General features: G+C 41.2%; 1 non-coding gene across 1 annotated transcript; it reads left to right on the top strand.

Moving 5' to 3' along the window:
• The first annotated feature begins 3,847 nt into the window (after nucleotides 1–3,847).
• Nucleotides 3,848–3,954, top strand: LOC122708341. The gene has a single exon (XR_006345128.1). It is a non-coding gene; the product is annotated as a U6 spliceosomal RNA (small nuclear RNA).
• Nucleotides 3,955–13,323: the final 9,369 nt, after the last annotated feature.

Below are 13,323 nucleotides of genomic sequence, written 5' to 3' on the forward strand. Positions count from 1 at the left end.
TTGGTCAAATTTCAGACCAAGAGGAGGAACTGAGAAATGGAATATTGCCTGCCATATCAGTAAACAAATGATGTCATAGTCATCAGTGATTGCAGCCACTGCCAATAGTGGTGAGCTGGTGAACCCTGAGGGGACTCAGGATGTGAAAACACACAATACTGGCCCCGGAAAGCTGAGGTGCTCATCACAGGAATGATTCCAGGGAGCTGAGGCTCTTGTATCTTACCATATATAGAAAAGCACTAAATTACTTAACTTGAGATATCTGGTTTTCTTTAATTAATAACAATCTTTTGACTTCCAACTACTTGCCCTTTATTGCAAAACTGTATATCTTGGCTCTCTCCCTAGAATTCTCAAAGCAGTTCTCTCAGGGTTACTTGAGATGCTGCCTCCCAGGCTTAAAGTCCTAAAAATTTCCACTGAATAAAACATAACTCTCAACTTTTAGGTTGTGAATTTTTTTTTTTTAGTCAACATCAGACACAACATAAGCTTCATGAAGGCAGCTACCTTACATTAATTAAATGGTGATCTGTTTCCTCAAGGCCAAGAATGTGTCTGGCACATAATTGTTGTTTTTAGTCGATAAGTCACGTCCAATTCTTTTGTGACCTCATGGACTGTAGCCCACCAGGCTCCTCTGTCCATGGGATTTCCCAGGCAAGAAGACTGGAGTGGGTTGCCATTTCCTTCTCCAGGTGATCTTCCTGACCCCTGGATCGAAGCCATATCTCTTGCATTGGCAGGCAGATTCTTTACCACTAAACCACCAGGGAAGCCCACCTGGAACACGATAGAAACTCAATAAAGATCTGTTTGTGAATGAAAGAATGTTAGTAACATAGTTGGGTCTCCTCACATGTACTTCCATCCCTACTGAACTGAAAAACCAAGTGTGGACTTTCTATTTCTTAGGATCCCCAATTGTTTTCTGCTTAATGGCCTTAGCCTTCAGGCTTAGACCCAGAACAAAGAGGTACAAAGGAGGCTGCCCTGAACCTATCTTCTCTAATCTCCACAGGAATGTTGCCCTTGCCCCACAAGTGCATTCCATTCCTCTCCTTGGAATGGGATCCCTCTTTCAGCAAAGGTATGCATGAAAAGAGGATGTTTAGGGGACCAGGGTCAGGGTTCCAGCAATTATTGATGTTTTCTCCATATTCCCAGTGAGATCTGAAAATCATTGAGATCCTGAAAGATTCCATTACCCCCGCCACCTTCATTGTGTCAACCAATCTAAGAAAAAAAAAAAAAAAAAGCAATTCAGACCATTTGGTTGGCTGCTTTTGGACCAGACAAGTAATTGTTTTATTGACCTGGATTTCAGAATCTGATTTCTGGTTTTGCTTTCCTTTTCTACTTTGGGCTTGGCCACACTGAACTGGACTTTGTCTTATTGCACCTTGTAAGAATTATCAGCCTCCTCTGATTAGCCTAATGTTCATTTAACAGATGCATGTTGATATGTCTTCCATGTATCAGACCCTGCTGTAAGCACTTGGAATGCATCAGAAAACAGATAAAAGTTCTTTGTCCTATAGGAGCTTCTACTTTCAAGGCAAGGATGGTGTGTGGGATAACAATAAAAAATAAACATAATAAATAAGTTAGTTTATGGAATATTGGAGGCTGGTAAGTAAGTACTTTGAAAAAAAGTAGGTGGGAATAAAGAGATTGGGGTGAGGGTATTTAGATTACAATTTTAAACAGAGAAATCTCCTTTAGAATGGGACATCTCAACAAAAAGCTGAAGGAGTTTAATTAGCTATTCAGCCATGTGACTATCTAAGATGTTCAACCGCGTAAATATGTAAGAGCAGAGCATTTCAGGCAGAGAGAGCAACAAATACTAAGGCCTTAAGGCAGGATCATGTGTGGCCTGTTAAGGAATAGCTGTGTGATTGGAAAGGGTGAGTGGGAGTTGTTAGGGGACAAGGCCAGGGATGTGATAGGGATCATATCATCCAGGGCAGTTAGCTGCTGTAAGGATTGGTCTTTACTCTTGTTGTAGCCACGTGTTCTGGGAAACAAACTCACTCAGAAGGACAATGCAGATAGTGGAGTGCAGTTTATTACACCGGTGGGCCCAAGGCAGAGTCTCCCCTTAGCCAAGGATCTCAACCAGTTTTTGTGAAAACCTTGTATACTCTAAGTGTACATGCCCAAACCCACTTCCCCAAATTCCCTGAAACTAGTCTGAACAAAGGAAAAGAAAGATACAATCAAAGTTAACCCATGATTCATATGCCTTAAGCCTAGGTAGTTAACAGTGGACAATTATCAATAGGCCTGTGGTCATACCCCAATAAGCATAATAGAATTTATGATTCTGTTCAGTTACACAGATAATTAGGGTATTCTTTTAGGCACTGGAGAGTCTAGGTACGAGCCCTTGGACTCTTCCATCCGGGGGGTCTGGTTTTCCAGTTGGTGTATCATTTCCATAGTTACTGGGCGTATAGCTCAAAGTCCACAGTCCAGCCCAAGACGGAGTCCTGCTTTCGAGATGGAGCCTGTTCTGTCTGTTTTCTCCTTCACTCTGACAGGATTTTTAACAGAGGAGTTAAAGAATCCCTCAGGTATTGCATTAAGAACAGGCTGTAAATACACAACAGAAGCCAGATCTATTTCTTACTATCCCAGTAATCTAGGCAAAAAAAGATGGTGGTAGCCAGACAGGGAAGTAGTTGTAGGGGAGGAAAAACTTTTTCTTGACTCTTTTAGGGTCCCTTGGTTGAGTCTGAAAGTTAAACTGATAAAGATTAACAGGAGAAAATCATACATATTTATTTTACATGATACAAGAATCTTTATAAGGAAATGAAGACCTGAAAAAAAAAAAAAAAGATTAAACCTGAGTGCTTTTAAAGCTAGGTTTGATGAGCAATTCAAAGTCATGGAACAATATGCTTGGACAAAGAGACTGAGCTATGCATAATAACCTGGAGAAAATTCAGCAAGCCTTGTTCATTCAGATTCTTCTTCATGTCCAAGTGCCCTTTCTTGGATATAAGGATATTCCTTTCTTTATCATTTCCTATTTCATGTAAGAGCACTTCTTTACATGACGGCCTTGGTACCTGCTTCAGGGGAAAGGGCTGAAGAGGTCAGAGGGACCTTCCTGCTTTTGCTGTTTTCTCAAACTCCTTCAGTTTAAAAATATTAAATATGCCCAGGTACTATAATTTGGAATAGTGTGTCCTAAACCCCATCACAGTGTAGATGGTTAGATTCTGGATACACTTTGAATATAAGCTCACTGAAAGAAATAAATATGGCATTTGAGAGAAAGAAAGAAGTCAAAGATGACTCCTAGGTTTTCTCTTGAACAACTCAACAGAGTTGCCATCAGCTGAGACAGGAAAGTCGGGTTTGAGATATATATTAGATTTTCCAGGTGGAGAAGCTGAGCAAGCAGTGAGATATACAGCCAGGAGCTCAGGAGAGAGATCGGACAGCTGTTGGCATAAAAATAAAGTATTCAAAGCCCTAAAACTGAAAGAGAGTGTAAGAGCAGAGAAAGACTAGGGGACCAAAGACTCAGTCTCAGGCACGCCAACATTTAGATCAGTACTGACGATAGAAACGCAACATGAGTAACATCAGTTTTAAGTTTTCTAGTAGCCCACAATCAGAAAAAGAAACAGGTGAAAGTATTATAACTTTAAACTAAGATATCCAAAATGTTATTTCAACACTATAAATGTGATCACTATAAAAATTATTAGTGAAATATTTTATATCACCTTTTATCCTGATCTGTCTTTGAAATCTTATGTGCACGTGCTTACAGCAGTCTCCATTCAGGCTGGCCACACTTCCAGGGCTCAAAAGAGCCCCTTGAGTGCTCGCTTCGGCAGCACATATACTAAAATTGGAACGATACAGAGAAGATTAGCATGGCCCCTGCGCAAGGATGACCCGCAGATTCGTGAAGCGTTCCATATTTAAAAAAAAAAAAAAAAAGAGCCCCTTGAGGCGAGAGGCGATGATGTCAGACAACATAGATATAGCGGTCTGGGAGAAGAGAGGCTCGCAAAAGAAACCGAGAAGGAGGAACCTGTGCGATAAAAGGAAGTGGACACATCATGGCTTCCTGGAAGCCAGGTGAGTAGAAGTGATAATCTGTAGACATGCTTTCATGATAGTTTCCTTTTTCTTGATGAGGAAGCAAGCTAGGTTCACTGCCCGGAGAGAGAAGGTGAGAGGATGTATTGGGAGTATGAGCATACAAGAGGAGAGTGTGAGAGAGGAAACAGGTTAAGAGAGTAAAGGATGATTGCCGGACAGCTAAAGACTCAGATTGGTAATCCTGAATTTAAAGTGAGAATAAGTCTGTGAAGTTGGGTGTTTTTCTCTAGCCACAAAGATTCAGGCAATACAGGCCGAGACTTGGATGTAACAAGGGTGATGGTTTTATGCCCTCCTTCTTGATGCTACTTTGTTTTGATTAAAGTTACTCAGATTGCAAATAACATAAATCATCTCACATTAGGTAAATCAAAACAGAAAATTTGTTGGAAGAATTCTGGATAATATTCAGAAAACAAAAGCTACCAGGAGATTCAAGAAGAAGGCAGCAGTCAGGAATCATGCTTGGGGCATGGCTAATCCATGCCTAATCCATGCCTCCACTCTTGCTGATCCCATAGAATGATCCCACAGAGATGCTGGCCCCACCAGTATCAAGAGGATACCACCTTACCACCAGCCTCAGAACTCACAGATATCTTTGAATTTGCATCACTAAGAGAGAGAATCTGATGGAACAAGCTTAGACCAAATGAGGTGTAAGTCAAGAAAAATTATGGGGGATATGCAACAGTTAAATCAAAATATTATCTTATACTATACATTTGTAAAAACATACAGCATCAGAGACGAACTCCTAGTAAATATTCATTACAAAGAAATTTTAGTGGAATATTCACTGTTACAAAATAAATTTTTTAAAAGATAAAATCATGATGCTATTACAAATATAAAATGAACATATATCAAAGATTTTATTTAACTCAAGTAATGATGCAGGGTTTCAACAAGTCCGAAGGAGAATTCAAAGACCAGACATACACATAGGCCCTAAAATCAATCTACAAAAAAACACAAAATTAGATTTTTTTGTGTGGGGGGAGAGAGACCAATTTTCCCTTCACTAGACAAGATTCATTTGCCTGTATTTAAACAGAATTATTTGCATTGCTACGTTATGTTCAACTTGTTGTAAAAGAGCTCAAAGACAATGAAAGGTGCAAACTCCTTTCAAAGAATCAGATAACCTAGAAGGATGTGCTCTAGATAAGGCTTCATTTTCTTTCTTTATTATTTATTATTTATTTATGACTGTACCAGGTCTTGGTTTTGGCATGTAGGATCTAGTTCCCTGACCAGGGATTGAACCCAGGCTCCCTGAATTGGGAGTGCAGAGTCTTAGCCACTGGACCACCAGAGAAGTCCCTAAAACATCGTTTTCAATTGAATACATCCAGTAATTCTTTTATCTATTTAAAAATTTTTCACAATTTTTTCTGCAACTGAAAATACCCAAATTGTTGGTAAACACATTTTTTCATGATTCTCTCACTGTCCAATATTTTTATGTGCTTAATATTATTTTGGTACCTTTCCATTTTTAAAAATAAAGTTTTACATTTCATTATTTAAAGTTATGTAGCATTCAGAATCACAATTACACATAATAAAACACCAGATATCCAGATTCCTTGGAAAATGTGCATAAATTGTATCCCTCTAAGTCCCCAAGTTCTATCATCTCATTTATTTTGGCTTTTCTAAGCCATAGTGGATCTCTGCATCTAAAAATCTAGTAATATAAGGGGGAAGACTATTAGTGATATGAGCAAATACTCTTGCAGGAGATCAGAAAATGCCACCCCAAGATATGGCTCTGGCATAGGATTATTTTGAACTGGAGGCAAGTGACAATCAGAAAAAAAAGCCATCTTAGAACTTCCCCTACTGACTAAAAGCAGATACTTCTGAGAAATGAGGACTGCTGTAAATCTCTTCTGGGAGAGTTTTAAAGCATAAAGAAGATGAAAAGTCAGCACTGAGACAGATCTGCAAACAAAGCTTATTGAAATAACCCTTGTCTTCCATTTCCTTTCCATGTGTACTTACCTTCCCAGAGTTTGCCACCCTAAAAGCCTAAACTAATTTTCCTCTGTCTTGTCACTTCTCTACAAATTTATGATTCTTTGTTAAAATGCTATGCAAGCCTCAAGTTCTAACCACTGAAGTGAGTTACTCACCACTGAGTTTCCCCCATGTGTATGCACTCTGCACATGTTAATAAACTGTTTTTCTCTTGTTAATCTGTCTTTTGTCAGTTTAATTCCCAGGGCCCTAGCAGGAGAAAGGTTTTTCTTCTCCCCTCTACCCACAGAATTAACATTAAATGTTAAAGAGCAGGATACAAGTGTTTATTATAGTGGATCCAAACTTTTTCCTTTGTCTTCTTTCTTCATTTTGAGAACCTAAAATGTGCAGAATACAATTAACTATATTCTTCTCTTCAGAATTCATAGTTATTAACAATCATATTTTTCTAATCTTTTTGCCTGTTGTGGTAGATTATATTCCTGTTCCCCAATGATTCACCCTCTTTCCTGAGAGAATTATGAGTACCCCCTCCCATTGCCACATGAGTTTCAGAGCACATCCCATGTATGTCAGGCTTGGCCGCTTGACTTCTTTTTGGGTTAAAGCCTATGTGCTAATTCCTAGCTGATGCTTAAATAACCATGATACTCCACTTTTCTTTTCCCTCCGCTGAGAATTTAGTTTCTTCTTGTTAGGCAGTTAGAATAGGAAAACAGGGTCCAAGATGGGGGTCAGAGGAAGCCACAGCTAGAGGAGGGGGGAAAAAGCCCACAAAAAGTGGAAGTCACAGACTGAAGTGGGAACCTCTGGTGGGAAATCACGTCCCCTTCCTTGACTTGTCTTGGGCCTGTGAAGGCACAATCTCCTATTTGCATAGGGCATTACCAACCAGGCCCCAGGAACCTACTCTGGGGAGGGAAGAAGGGATATAAAAGAGGGAAGTCAAAATAAGACAGGGCCATTCCTGTGGGGGTGGGTCCATTCTCACACTTTAAGGGTGTACTGATAACTGCTTACCCAATATATTTGCCTGCCTGAGCTGTAACTGGTCTGTTATTTCAATTCTTTGCTATGACAAGACAAGAACTGAGGAAGAAGAACCAACCCAACATCTTGAAGAAGAACTGATCTGACATTTTGTTGCCATGACTTGGATCGCCTACTTCTCATCAGCAAAGGTAAGGGTCTTTGCCCCTATGGCTGGAAAGACCTTATCCTCCTTTCCTCCAGCTGCTCCCCTCTTTGCTACTCTATACAATGTACTGGGAAGGCTGCTGCCTCTAAGGCCTTCTCCAGACTTTCTTGTCTCCTTGAATCCTTTGTGAACAGGCAAGTGGCAACGGAAGCAATGAAGGAACCCTAGCCAGGGTTACACTCTGATGTGTTCCAAAGGCCCCACTGCCTACTGTGTTCCACTAGCTGCTGCTCAGGTGTGCAAAGACTCTCCTTTCCTCTGTCCTCTTTCTTCTTTAAACTGAAGATCAGGGCTACTGAAACTGTGTGGGCATAGGTCAGGCATTTAAAAGCCATGAGGGCACCTGCCACTCGAAGACTCCCATGACAGGATAAGGGGGTCAGGGAACGGGCCCATTAATGTCTGCCCCCAGCAAAACAACTTCCGTGCAACTCAGGCACATACTCATACAAGCAAAACACTGAGCCTGCTTCTCCTTGGCCTCCACCCCGTGACGTGGAGTCTTCATTTTCCTTTTCCTACCTAGTCTGACTTGCTGCACAACGTGTCTCAGCCCCCTGCTTCTCTTGCTCCTTCTTCCCTCTATGCTATGTTGCAAATGACTTTGGGGAAGACTGGCACTTACTCTTTCCCTAAAGACCTGTATATTCTGGGAGGGCTGTGGAAATGCATGCTGCTTTCATGATTTCCTAGGAGGTTGGTTGGACAGGTGACCTTGGGGAACCTCATCTGAAAAAATTCCTCTAGGCAGCATGGTCTCTACCATCCTCCATGGGTTGAGCGACTCCCTCCTCCACCTCTTATGTCTCAAGACACCTGAGAGCACAACATAAGCCACTCTGTAAATCCAAACAATCCACAGGCACACAAGCCATCCTAGAAATTCATCTAATGACAACCTCTCTCAGGGCAAATCTGATCATCTGAGTAGCTCCAGTCACCTTGGGAATTGTGCCTACTTAGCATCAGGGTCCAAGTTTTACAGGCATATCTCTTACACCTGAGGAAATTCACCCTAAACAGGAATGTTGCCCCCATACTTCAAGCCTCCAGGGCACTTCCCATATTCCTTTTCAATAAATTCCTTTCTCCTTGGTCTCTAAGAATCCTACTGCCACTGCTTTTGTGGCCTTGGACATTCACCCTTTGCACACAGGGATCCTTTAAACAACCAAGGGTGGAAGCAATTCTCATGTCTTTAAGTGGATCAACAGATCTGCTTATCCATCACTATTTCTGTTATCAGTTAGCAAGGATCCAGGACTGAAAAAGGTCAGTTTCATTCCAAACCCAAAGAAAGGTAATGCCAAAGAATGTTCAAACTACTGCACAAGTGCACTCATTCACATGCTAGCAAAGTAATGCTCAAAATTCTCCAAGCCAGGCTTCAACAGTACGTGAACCGTGAACGTCCAATGTTCAAGCTGGACTTAGAAAAAGCAGAGAGACCAGAGATCTAATTGCCAACATGCGTTGGATCATCGAAAAAGCAGACAGTTCCAGAAAAAATTTACTTCTGCTTTATTGACATCTACACCAAAGCCTTTGACTGTGTAGATCACAACAAACTGTGGAAAATTCTTAAAGTGATGGGAATACCAGACCTGACCTGCCTCCTGAGAAATCTGTATGCAGGTCAGGAAGCAACAGTTAGAACTGCACACGGAACAACAGACTGATTTCAAATAGGAAAAGGAGTACGTCAAGGCTACATATTGTCACCCTGCTTATTTAACTTATATGCAGAGTACATCATGAGAAATTCTGGGCCAGATGAAGCACAAGCTGGAATCAAGATTGCCGGGAGAAATATCAATAACCTCAGATATGCAGATGACACCACCCTTATGGGACAAAGTGAAGAGGAACTAAAGAGCCTCTTGATGAAAGTGAAAGAGGAGAGTGAAAAAGTTCGCTTAAACCTCAACATTCAGAAAACTAAGATCATGTCATCTGGTCCCATCACTTCATGGCTAATAGATGGGAAAGCAATAGAAACAGTGACAGACTTTACTTTTGGGGGGGCTCCAAAATCACTGCAGATGATGACTGCAGCCATGAAATTAAAAGATGCTTGCTCCTTGGAAGAAAAGCTATGACCAACCTAGACAGCATATTAAAAAGCAGAGACATTACTTTTCCAACAAAGGTCCATCTAGTCAAAGCTATGATTTTTTCATTAGTCTGTATGGATGTGAGAGTTGGACTATAAAGAAAGCTGAGCACAGAAGAATTGATGCTTTTGAACTGTGGTGTTGGAGAAGACTCTTGAGAGTCCCTTGGACTGCATGGAGATCCAACCAGTCCATCCTAAAGGAAATCAGTCCTGAATATTCTTTGGAAGGACAGATTCTGAAGCTGAAACTCCAATATTTGGCCACCTTATGCGAAGAACGGACTCATCTGAATTGACTCTGATGCTGGGAAAGATTGAGGGTGGGAGGAGAAGGGCACAAAGGATGAGATGATTGGATGGCAACACCAACTCAATGGACATAAGTTTGAGTTAAACTCCAGGAGTTAGTGTTAGACAGGGAGGCCTGGCATGTTAGAGTCCATGGGGTTGCAAAGAGTCAGACACAACTGAGCAACTGAATGGAACTGAACTGAAAAATGGGATAATCCCACTATAGGAAATACTTTCCCCTGCCACTATGGTGGGTTTTGGAATCCCCATGATACAGGAAGCTTCCACAAGCCTCTTAACCTCATCCATCAGAGGGCAGACAGAATGGAAACCACAGTCACAGAAAATTAACCAAACTGATCACATGGATCACAGCCTTGTCTAACTCAATGAAACTATGAACCATGCCATGTAGGGCCACCCAAGACCAACGGGTCATGGTGGAGAGTTCTGATAAAACATGGTCCACGGGAGAAAGGAATGGCAAACCACTTTAGCATTCTTGCCTTGAGAACTCTATGAATAGTGTGAAAAGGCAAAAAGATATGATACTGAAAGATAAACTTCCAGGTTGGTAGGTGCACAATATGCTATAGAAGAAGAGCAGAGAAAAAGCCCCAGAAGGAATGAAGAGGCTGAGCCAAAGTAAAAACAATACCCAGCTGTGGATGTGTCTGGTAGTGAAAGTAAAGTCCGATGCTGTAAAGAACAACATTTCATAGGAACCTGGAATGTTAGGTCCATGAATCAAGGTAAATTGGAAGTGGTCAAACAAGAGATAGCAAGAGTGAACATCGAAATCTTAGGAATCAGGGAACTAAAATGGACTGGAATGGGTGACTTGAATTCAAATGACCGTTATATTTACTACTGTGGGCAAAAATCCCTTGGAAGAAAAGGAGCAGCCCTCATAGTCAACAAAAGAGTCCAAAATGCAGTACTTGGATGCAGTCTCAAAAACAACAGAATGATCTCTGTTCATTTAAAAGGCAAACCACTCAATATGACAGGAATCCAAGACTATGCCCCAACCACTAATGCCAAAGAAGCTGAAGTTGAATGGTTCTGTGAAGACCTAGAAAACCTTCTAGAGTTAACACCAAAAAAAAAAAAAAAAAATGATGTCCTTTTCATCACAGGGGACTGGAATGCAAAAGTAGAAAGTCAAGAGAAACCTGGAATAACAGGCAAGTTTAGCCTTAGAGCACAAAATGAAGCAAGGCAAAGGCTGATAGAGTTTTGCCAAGAGAACACACTGGTCATAGCAAACACCCTCTTCCAGCAACCCAAGAGAAGACTCTACACGTGGACATCACCAGATGGTCAATACTGAAATCAGATTGATTATATTCTTTGCCGGTGAAGATGGAGAAGTTCTATACAGTCAACAAAAACAAGACTGGGAGATGACTGTGGCTCAGATCATGAACTCCTTATTGCCAAATTCAAACTTAAATTGAACAAAATATGGAAAACCACTAGGCCCTTCAGGTATGACCTGAAATCGAGTGCATTATGATTGTACAGTAGAAATGACAAATATATCCAAGGGATTAGATCTGATAGAGAGTCTGAAGAACTATGGATGGAGATTCATAACATTGTACAGGAAGTGGAGATTAAAACCATCCCCAAGAAGAAGAAATGCAAAAAGGCAAAATGGTTGTCTGAGGAGGCCTTACACATAGCCGAGAAAAGAAGAGAAGCAAACGGAAGCAAAGGAGAAAAGGAAAGATATACCCATCTCAACGAATAGTTCCAAAGAACAGGCAAGAGATCCTCAGTGATCAGTGCAAAGAAATAGAGGAAAACAATAGAATGGGAAAGACTAGAGATCTCTTCAAGAAAATTAGAGATACCAAGGGAACATTTCATGCAAAGATGGGCTCAATAAAGGACAGAAATAGTATGAACCTAACAGAAGCAGAAGACATTAAGAAGAGGTGGCAAGAATACACAGAAGAACTGTACAAAAGAGATCTTAATGACCCAGATAACCATGATAGTGTGATCACTCACCTAGAGCCAAACATCCTGGAATGTGAAATCACGTGGACCTTAGAAACATCACTGTGAACAGAGATAGTGGAGGTGATGGAATTCCAGTTGAGCTCTTTCAAATCCTGAAAGATGATGCTGTGAAAATGCTGCACTCTATATGCCAGCAAATTTGGAAAACTCAGAAGTGGTCACAGGACTGGAAAAGGTCAGTTTTCATTCCAATCCCAAAGAAAGGCAGTGCCAAAGAATGTTCAAATTCCTGCACTGTTGCACTCATCTCACATGCTAGCAAAGTAATGCTCAAAATTCTCCAAGTTAGGCTTTAACAATATAAGAACTGAGAACTTCCAGATGTTCAAGCTGGATTTAGAAAAGGCAGAGGAACCAGAGATCAAATTGCCGGCATCTGTTGCATCATAGAAAAAGCAAGAGAGTTCCAGAAAAACATCTACTTCTGCTTCATTGACTACACTAAAGCCTTTGACTTGTGGATCATAACAAATTGTGGAAAATTCTTGAAGTGATGGGAAGACCAGACCACCTGACCTGCCTCCTGAGAAATCTGTATGCATGTCAAGAAGCAACAGTTGGAACTGGACATGGAACACCAGACTGGTTCCGAATTGGGAAAGGAGTATGTCAAGGCTGTATATTGTCACTCTGCTTATTTAACTTCTATGCAGAGTACATCATGCGAAATGCTGGGCTGGATGAAGCACATGCTGGAATCAAGACTGCCAGGCAAAATATCAATAACCTCAGATATGCAGATGACACCACCCTTATGGCAGAAAGTGAAGAGGAACTAAAGATTCTCTTGACTAAAGTGAAAGAGCAGAGTGAAAAAGCTGGCTTAAAACTAAACATTCCAAAAACAAATATCATGGCATCTGGTCCCATCATTTCATGGTAAAGAGATGGGGAAACAATGGAAACAGTGACAGACTTTGTTTTCTTGGGCTCCAAAATCATTGCGGATGGTGACTGCAGCCATGAAATTAAAAGACGTTTGCTCCTTGGAAGAAAAGCTATGACCAACCTAGACAGACCTAAGAAACAGAGATGTTACCTTACCAACAATGTCTGTAGAGTCCATGTTATGGTTTTTCCAGTGGTCATGTTTGGATGTGAGTGTTGGACCATAAAGAAAGCTGAGCGCTGAAGAATTGATGCTTTTGAACTGTGGTGTTGGGACTGTTGAGAGTCCCTCGGACTGCAAGGAGATCAAACCAGTAAATCCTAAAGGAAATCATTCCTATATATTGATTGGAAGGGCTGATGCTGAAGCTGAAACTCCAATAATTTGGCCACCTGATGCAAAGAGCTGACTCATTCGAAAAGACCCTGATGCTGGGAAAGATTGAAGGCAGGAGGAGAAGGGCATAGCAGAAGATGAGACGGTTGAAATGTATCACTGACTCAATAGACATGAGTTTGAGCAAGCTCCAGAAGATGGTGAATAACAGGGAAGCCTGGCGTGCTGCAGTCCATGTGGTCACAAAGAGTCAGACATGACTGAGCTACTGAACAATAATAACATAATACAGTGAAGAGGGGCCCTCCAGGCCCACCTCCCAGTTTATGGATGCTATCT

This window comes from Cervus elaphus, chromosome 14 (assembly GCF_910594005.1).
Source record: "Cervus elaphus chromosome 14, mCerEla1.1, whole genome shotgun sequence".
Classification (NCBI taxonomy): Eukaryota; Metazoa; Chordata; class Mammalia; order Artiodactyla; family Cervidae; genus Cervus; species Cervus elaphus.